This window comes from Elaeis guineensis, chromosome 10 (assembly GCF_000442705.2).
Source record: "Elaeis guineensis isolate ETL-2024a chromosome 10, EG11, whole genome shotgun sequence".
In the NCBI taxonomy this organism is placed as follows: Eukaryota; Viridiplantae; Streptophyta; class Magnoliopsida; order Arecales; family Arecaceae; genus Elaeis; species Elaeis guineensis.
Genome location: NC_026002.2, coordinates 7,006,574 through 7,015,035, shown reverse-complemented (window position 1 = coordinate 7,015,035; position 8,462 = coordinate 7,006,574). Strand labels below are relative to the sequence as shown.

The following is an 8,462-nucleotide window of genomic DNA, read 5'->3' as shown; positions in this document are numbered from 1 at the left end:
TTCAAAGATTTTGAGTCAATAAATACTGACAATAAGAGCCAAGAGACACCAAGTCGTAAAATACAGAAGGCCCTGAAATTAAATATAGAAGTTTTATATATATATAGCAGACTTGGACAAAGTTGATCGGATTTGAGCTCAGACCGGTCAGGTCAAAATTGGACCATGGGAGTCCTACATCGATGATCCAAACCATTGAATGTGATATACTACTTCAAAACTACTTACATATCAAAAATCATATGATTTGAAGACCCCTAGCCTATACATCAAGTGTATCTAATTAAATTTATTTAGGCTGTCCAAATTTTGACTGCTTGATACATAGATTAGGGGTCTCCAAATCATATAATTTTTCCTATGCAAGCAGTTTTGAGGTAGTAGATCACATTCAACGGCTTAAATCATTGATGTAGAACCCCTATTATAGAGTTTTAACCTGACCGGATCTGATTTCAAATTCGATCGACCTGATTCTAGCCTAGCTCTACACACACACACCTAACCAAGGTTTGCCTTGGTACTGATATGTGTACAATGTCAATACGATTGGTACAGGAATCGGTTGGCATACCAAGACTCCATAAAACATTCTCCATACCAAGACTCACCAACGTTCTCCATACCAAGACTCAGTTCGGTATTGGTATCATACAGTACAATCCGTACAGGGCAGAACGTCCCAGTATGGCAAACCTTGTACTAACCTTCTCTAAGAAAATGTAAGAAGAAGGATAAATTCCAAGCAAGATTTGCAATCTCAATACTGGACCTCATACAGTTATCATGCTAATATCGATATGCCTAGTACGAGATCAGTTTGGTGCGTACCAAGACTCGATACACTCCACATACCAAGTCTCAATTCAGTACCAGTACGATATGATACACCCGATATGAGGCGGTCCACACTAGTGCAACAAACCTTGATCCAAGACTCGAATATTAATAGCTTATGACCAACGACAATATATTTTAAAAAATAACTAAATTCAAAGTTAGTCTAGGAGTTATCCACATCAAAAACTTTTAAAAAATTAAATCTGAGATCAATACATTCTGATAGTTTAATATTTTTTTATGAATTAACAAGTCCATTAGCCATGAAACACTTGCAAAATAGGCTAAACAATCCTAATCATGTTCAACTATCATGAGTATCATGATGAGCCACATAAAATTAAGCATGAGGGTAGAATGCCCAAGAACATGCATAGCAGCAAAGGGCAGACACAACAAAAAAAAAAGTTGCAATAAAAATCTACTGGATCACTAGACTTCGAGCCTTCATCTACTAGACAAATGAGACTTTAGCAAGGATAATCAATTTCGGGTTTAGGCATATAGCCATGGATCAAATAATTTTGACACTTTTGTGAAACAACCAAGCCACCTGACAAAGTAAAAGGTGCTCTTGGAGTTTGGTGAGTGCTTATAGGACGTGTTACATGGACATAATTGTGCGGCTTCATTCTCGAAGGTTCTTAGACATTTAGTTTTCGTGTGCAATGGACATGAGATGCTAAATACAGGAAAACTTATATAGAAAGATGGAAAGGAGGTTAAAAACTAATAATAGGTGTAACATAAATTTGTGGTCACAAGTGGTGGCTCTCTAGTTAGAGATAGAACCTTGTTGAGAAACCTGGTTATTTCATATTTTCTTTATACTTTTGGATTTCTTTATCTATATACTTGTAAAGTTATTTTAACAAACATCTCAAGCCCTCACTTCTTTAATACAAAACAGCACAAATTTTTGCTTAAAAGAAAATGTTACAAGTCCCAAAGTAATGAGCTCCAGTGAGATGCAACATACACTAGCTAACTAACACTAAAAGAATACTTCAATATATACTGAAAGAAGCAAATAAAAGACATGTTAGACAAATGGATAAATAATGCAAACCTGGCGTGTTGGAAGGATGCGCAATCGGTACTTTTCTATATCCATAGCCTTGATGTCCTGTCTATATGTAAGCGCATGGCAATCATTTATCCTGCCTTGCAACTCTACAGTTATTCTCCCCACTCTATGTGGATCAAAGACCTGAAAATCTTTGATATATCCTGCAAAACAATATAAACTTTGTAAATGCAAACTTGAATTAATTATATGTAGAGACTGGACTTGGACTTGGACTGACCACAATGAGAATATGTTAATCCAAGCACTAAGAATGATAAAGCATTTCCTTGCAAAGTCAAGCCTAGAACATCAAATTCTAAATGGCATCCCTCTACAGGTAATCAGATATTTTTAACCAACATATCAGTTACGATTTTGATCAAAATGGTAGACTGGAACTTCAAATAAATGATACAAACCAGACAATCATTTCTAATATTTGTTCTGATTTGTGATGCAATTTGGAGAGTGCAGAACCTTCTATTTGCAACTAATTGTTCACAAGTTAGATGATAATATAATTGCTGAAAGCCAAATAGCAAGAGCCATCCAATTTTCCACTCATTATTTTCTTCTGAATTAGTCATCATCTGTTTTGTTTAACCAGTGTTTAAGTAGACGGATGGTACAGGTCATAGCTTATCAAGCTACTAAGCAACCGATATGAGTTGATATCAAGCAATACAAAGTGGCACTTGCCACTTGCCAGTTCCACACTAATGCAGTTGCTAACAAGTGCAAAAAAAAAAAAAAATTGGGTTTCCTTCATTCAAAACAAAGAAACAAGAACAATGAGGGGAAACTGAACAGAGAAGCCAAGGATTGTGGAACCGCCTTGAATCATCTGGTTCGGGGCGTATAGAGTCATGCCAATGGTGGACCGGGATGGTTCCAGCAATCAAAATGAGAAACCGGTGAAGGAGCAGGAGAGGGAGAAGAAAAGAGAGGAATAGGGAGAGAAGGGAGGGAAAGAAAAGGAGAGAGTTCTCCAAAGGCCACCAAAGGGCTGTCGAGGCTACTAGAGGGACGAAAGAGAGGCTCCACCCTCCTCCAGCACCAAAGGACTGTCGAGGCTGCTAGAGGGACGAAAGAGGGGCTCCACCCTCCTCCGGCCCTTTAGTAGCCAAGGCCTCTGCTATTTCAATTGTGAGGAAGGCGAAGCTCGTCCTCCGGCACTATAGCAACCTCGGCAGCCCTCTGACGGCTTCCATAGCCTTCGTAGACCCTCTCTCCCTCTCCTTCCCTCCCCCCCCAGGGCCCTCTCTCCTGTTCTCCCTCTGCCCTCTCTACTGTGTTGTTTTGGGCCCAGTACAAAACAGCACAGGGGCGTACCATTGCTGCCAGCCAATTGATTTGGGCCCCGTATCGATACAACGAACCTTGGGAGAAGCTTTATTTCTTCTAGATGTTGCAGTGAGTTGATGCATTGAAAGCCCTGAGTTAATTTTATTAAAGAATTCTACCATCTCTTCCTCCATTAGTAAAGTTTTTTCAAAAGAAGATTATAAATAAAAAGAGGAAATCAAGCTAAAATTTATTCTTTTGGCATGATTTCATCATATACTGTAAATCTAGCATGCATCTACACCTAGAAAGCATGAATACAGCCACTAAAAACGGCTACGACACAATATAGATATGCCAATACTACAAATCTTGAAAAATAAGGATACAATATGGCTCGAATATGTCGATGAGTATATGTGCATTATATACACAGGTCCGTGGTCCTCTCTTTCACGTCTCTAACATTGCTCATGGGTGTAACAAAGGAAGAAAAGGGTTTGGAGACCTTTTCTCATTCAACCATCAAGGAACAATTAGTTAGGCCGATACCAAGCCCTTACCAAGCCAAACCAATTGATTTCAAGTGGCTTTTCCTTGTAAGGACTGGCTCACATAAATTTGAGCACCACCTTATATAGAGACCACAATCGTTGCAATTCATGGTCAATACGGTACAATACCGACCATATCAAAAGATTTGGTTTGGTATCATATACCATGATTTGAAGTATCCATGCTACCTAGATCTATGCATTGGCATAATTTTTTGTGAAGTATTTTTATTTTTTTGAAGTAAATTGATTTCTTGAAATATATTCTAATTATTGTTATTCTCTTCAAGTATTTGCAAATTATATCATGTCAAGCCATAACTAACTGACCATATATTCTATAGCCCTTTTACATCTTCTAGGGCCTCAAATGCTTAAAACCTATTAAACCTGGAAAAAACAACAAGAAAAACATAAAGAAACAATCCTACAAAAAAACCTATGAAACAATAGAAGAAAAAAAATCATTGTATAAGGCATCGGTGATGAACGATAGGTGCATGGTACCATGTGTTTGAATAGTATCGTACTGGTACAATACCGAGCAGGTAGCTAAGCAGTCCAAGATCCAAAATTTCTACTCAAACGTAGTGTTATATATGGATAAATGGTTGAAATTAATTTATATATTACAAAACAAATAACTCAAAGCCTTCGTAACTTGCACCATTTTGAAAGATGCTAAACAAATTGGAACGTATCAACATAGTCTTGCCCTGTTGTCTCAGATTTAATGTATTATTAAAAAATGAAGATTTAATCCTATAACAATGAATGGGAAAGCAAAGCCCTGACCTTAGCAGTTTATTTAGTCATACCAATACAAACTTCATGATAAGATACAAGGATCACTCTATGCAAAAGGATAGGACATGACGAAGCTCCACTCATAAATATACAGATATTGTCTGTTATTCAACAAAACATCCAAGATCAAGCAGATTAACCTTAAGTCAAACAAACAGATTTTACATTACCAAATTACAAAAGATGTGCTTCATTTGATGGTTTGATCAGATAGAAGTCTCTCAAAACTGAACTACAACTTGCAGAAGATAATCCCAGCATAATTCCCTTCAAATTGAAAAATGACAAGAGTTTCATTGTCTAACTAATTGTCTACAACAAAAACAAGGTATGTAACAACTCAGTTTGTTTTGACCTTGTTTAGCTGATTGACTGCAGATTCTTGACCATCAGCAGTGATCCAATATCTTGAAAATAGGCTGCCATAACAACAATTAGCATAACTCCATTTAAATATGTGGGATTGGGTAGTCATAACAATAATGATGATTCTCAGAAGCCTGAGCATTAAGACTTCAGTTGCAAATATATGCCATCCCTTACTCCTTGCTCTGCTACATGGAGCAAATTGTTGAGGTCTTCCAACTGAATAACCTCCTCCCTTGAGATCAAGACAATGGTCTCAGCAAAACTAAGCGAACATATTCTGCATATTGAGAATCTTTAGTCATATTTCCCGAATGCAGTCCAGACTAAGCTCATGTCTTTGACATAGACACTCAAATATAGGCCGCCAATACAATTCATGCTTATTGTGAAAAACTGAGACTAGCATAACATACTGATCTATCAGATATGCTTCCAAACCTTGGAATACAATCATTTTGACAGATTGAGCAATGTAGTACAGAACAATCTCACTTCTGGAAGTGAGTAGCAGGGCCTGAGAAATTCAGTCTAACCTAAACTTGATCATGATCACAAACCTAAACTTGATCCCGATCACATTTATGGTTATAGGAAAAGGAGTAAGATAATGAGGTATTAAAAGAGAATCAAGAGGATTTATGTGGATGTTACCACCATAAGGATGTGAAGGATACATCATACATGAAGTTCCAAATCACCTTAATTGCCAATTCTTACTTGAAACCCAACATAAAAGCATCATCAATCTCTGTACCGCCGGCTAAATGGATGAAAGTTCTGATTCATAAAATTTTAAAAATATTTCAATCAAGATTTTAAATCCTGTGGGATAGGACTGTCGTGGTTTTTCCGTGGAATGGGATGCGCCGCCGTCCCGACACTTGGGACAGAAGATATCCCAAGACGTTCTAATTGGGACGTCGGGACGCTGGCAGAACGGCCTGTCCTGACATATGGGATGATATCCTATCCCGATATCCCACAGGATGTCCTGTTGGGACCTGAATCCTTGATTTCAATGCCTCACCTTAACCTGACATCAGCCATTTCTAAGTTAGAGTGAGATTCCTACCAGGTGCATCCTAAGACTCCAAACAAGCTTGAAATGAAACCTAGATGGCTAACTTGGGTGGAGAAAGGGGTGTGGAGTTCAAGCATATCAATCATAACTATTTAATCTGAGCAAATGAAGAGCAACCAATCAAGATTCTCCTAGGGTAAGGGTTAATAAAGAGGAAAAATGGCTACATTTTTCATATGAAGTATCATATTTATAAATGCTTGGTCAAAGAGCCAACTAAAACATTATTCTAGACATGAAGTTTGACATTCAATGGAAAAAATTAATTCCACTCCATCACTGCTCAAAGAGACCTTCCTTCAAACAACAAAAGTAACATCCAGAAATTCTGCACAAACCCTATCCATAATCAAATAATCTTGGTCACTGAAAATATTTTAATATGTTTTAGGCATAAAATGAAGAACAAAGTAACTTTAACTAGCTTAACTCATAAGAAACCTACAAAACAAAAACCTAAAAGAATCACAAAATTTCCCCATATAAACCCAATCCTGATAGCAGCATGAAACATGAATATATTTAGCAACTAAAGATAACTTGCATTAAGCATTAAAGAAAATTATGGGATGAAGCTTGCGACCTTTAGCCATATGATTTGTCACCAGCTGACTCAGACCCCTCCTAAATATTCTCCATGGATTGCACATAGCATAGGTCAGAAATAAGAAATAATACTATAGTCTTTAAGTACCTATTGGCCATATGAAGCAGACTTGGCTCAGTTAAGGTTAAAGGTTACCAAGCATAAGAATTAGAAAAGCACCTTGAGAATTGATAAATGGAGTAATATGTTGACCTAGGTAAAGAACAAACAAATGCTCCACAAAGAATGGCAGCATGCAAATGTGTCAAAGATATGAAAATTAAGCAAGAGAAGCAGGATGGTCCAATTACTTTGAATGACAGTAAAATAGACAATTAGAAAATTGTCAACTAAACTGCAACATCTGAGTCAAGAAACGCATGAAAATCTTGAAGGCTGATTGGGGTATAGATTGACTTAAGTATAAAGCATAGCAGGAAGTAATTCCTCAAATGAGTTAAAAGTATTTGAGATGTGAAACAACAAATAAATGACATGTAGGACAAGTGGACCGATGTAAGCCCTAAGGATCAACCTGATCTGAGGAAGGTTGGACTGATAATAACCTAGAGACAATCAGGATGGTGCGATCGCACTCAAGTGGATGCTCATATGAGATAATCATAGAAGAAAGACAGAGAAACATTCTAAAGTAGGCAGTAAGTCAGATGAATCAAACATGTCAATACCCAAAAAGAGTCAATTAAAAAGCTGAAAATCATAGGTTCAGCAACAGATGCAGCCAATTAATGAGGTAGTAGCACCTAAGAAGGTGAATTAGAGACAACAAAAAAGATTGAAGATGCCCAAAAGGTCAAGTATTAAGGATGGTGATGAGGAAAAGATCTTAAATTTTTTGACTGGGCTAAAATATGAAGAAGAAAGATTGCAAAAAAGAAAATAAACATCAGTTATTAAGCGAAAAAAAAGAAAGAACTCAAAGACTAAAAAACAGTGCAATAATAATAGTAAACAGATTAAACAATATAAAAAGAGAATGTCATTGCCATATGCTCTGAAATATGAAGTGAGAACCCATACTATGTGATCTGATGATTTTATAATAAACTAAGGCATGACTCAGAGAATAAAACTACGATATGCTTGACTTGTGAAGAAAAGGACATGCGTCAGCAGCATTGTCAAAGATAACAACCAAAACTTTTCGGGTAAAATATACGAATAACTATTTTTTTTGCAGGGGGGTCGGGGTTTGGGGGGAGTTTGTGGGTTGAGGATGGTGTGGAAGGGACTAGGACAGGGTTTAGAGTAAATGTGCTTGAATTGCCTGATAAGCAGTCAAGGACCTAAGCCAACTAATTATCAAAGCTGAAACATAGGAAGGAGGCCTATCTAGGAAATGATCAGAGTTTCTAGTAGATGATTGGTCAAGGAATTGGAAACTCACCAAAACTCCAAGAAGGAATAGGCATTTTGAGAGATCAACAACAGAGGTATAGTTTCTTGGAATCATGGAATGTCGTCCCGGACCACACCACATACACCCCATACTATACTCTAGCGGTCTTGTACCATATAGACACTCCATATGCTATCTCATACCTCACTGAACCGCATACCAACACTGTTATAGGATGGTATCCATACGTTGGTCCAGTACTGAGAAGACGAACCTTGCTTGGAACTATTGATTTATCCAAAATGGGTAACTCCAACTTTCTAGTGATCAAATCGTGGGAATAAACCACTCCCTCCCCCCCCCTCCCCTCTCCCCACCCCAAATGCACACAAGCATACACACACCCACAGACACAAGAGACAAATAATGAACTTATGGCCAACATGTGGAGGTAAGGTATCAACATGGACAGAAGCTGACTACAAATTTAGTCTGAACATTAAATATGAATG

General features: G+C 37.5%; 1 long non-coding RNA gene across 1 annotated transcript; it reads right to left on the bottom strand.

The window, feature by feature from the left end:
* Positions 1–1,933: 1,933 nt before the first annotated feature.
* Positions 1,934–8,278, bottom strand: LOC140852112 (uncharacterized). The gene is made up of 3 exons (XR_012135041.1): positions 4,910–8,278; positions 4,725–4,821; positions 1,934–2,070 (listed from the first exon to the last, which is right to left on the bottom strand). It is a non-coding gene; the product is annotated as an uncharacterized lncRNA (long non-coding RNA).
* Between the last annotated feature and the right edge of the window lie 184 nt (positions 8,279–8,462).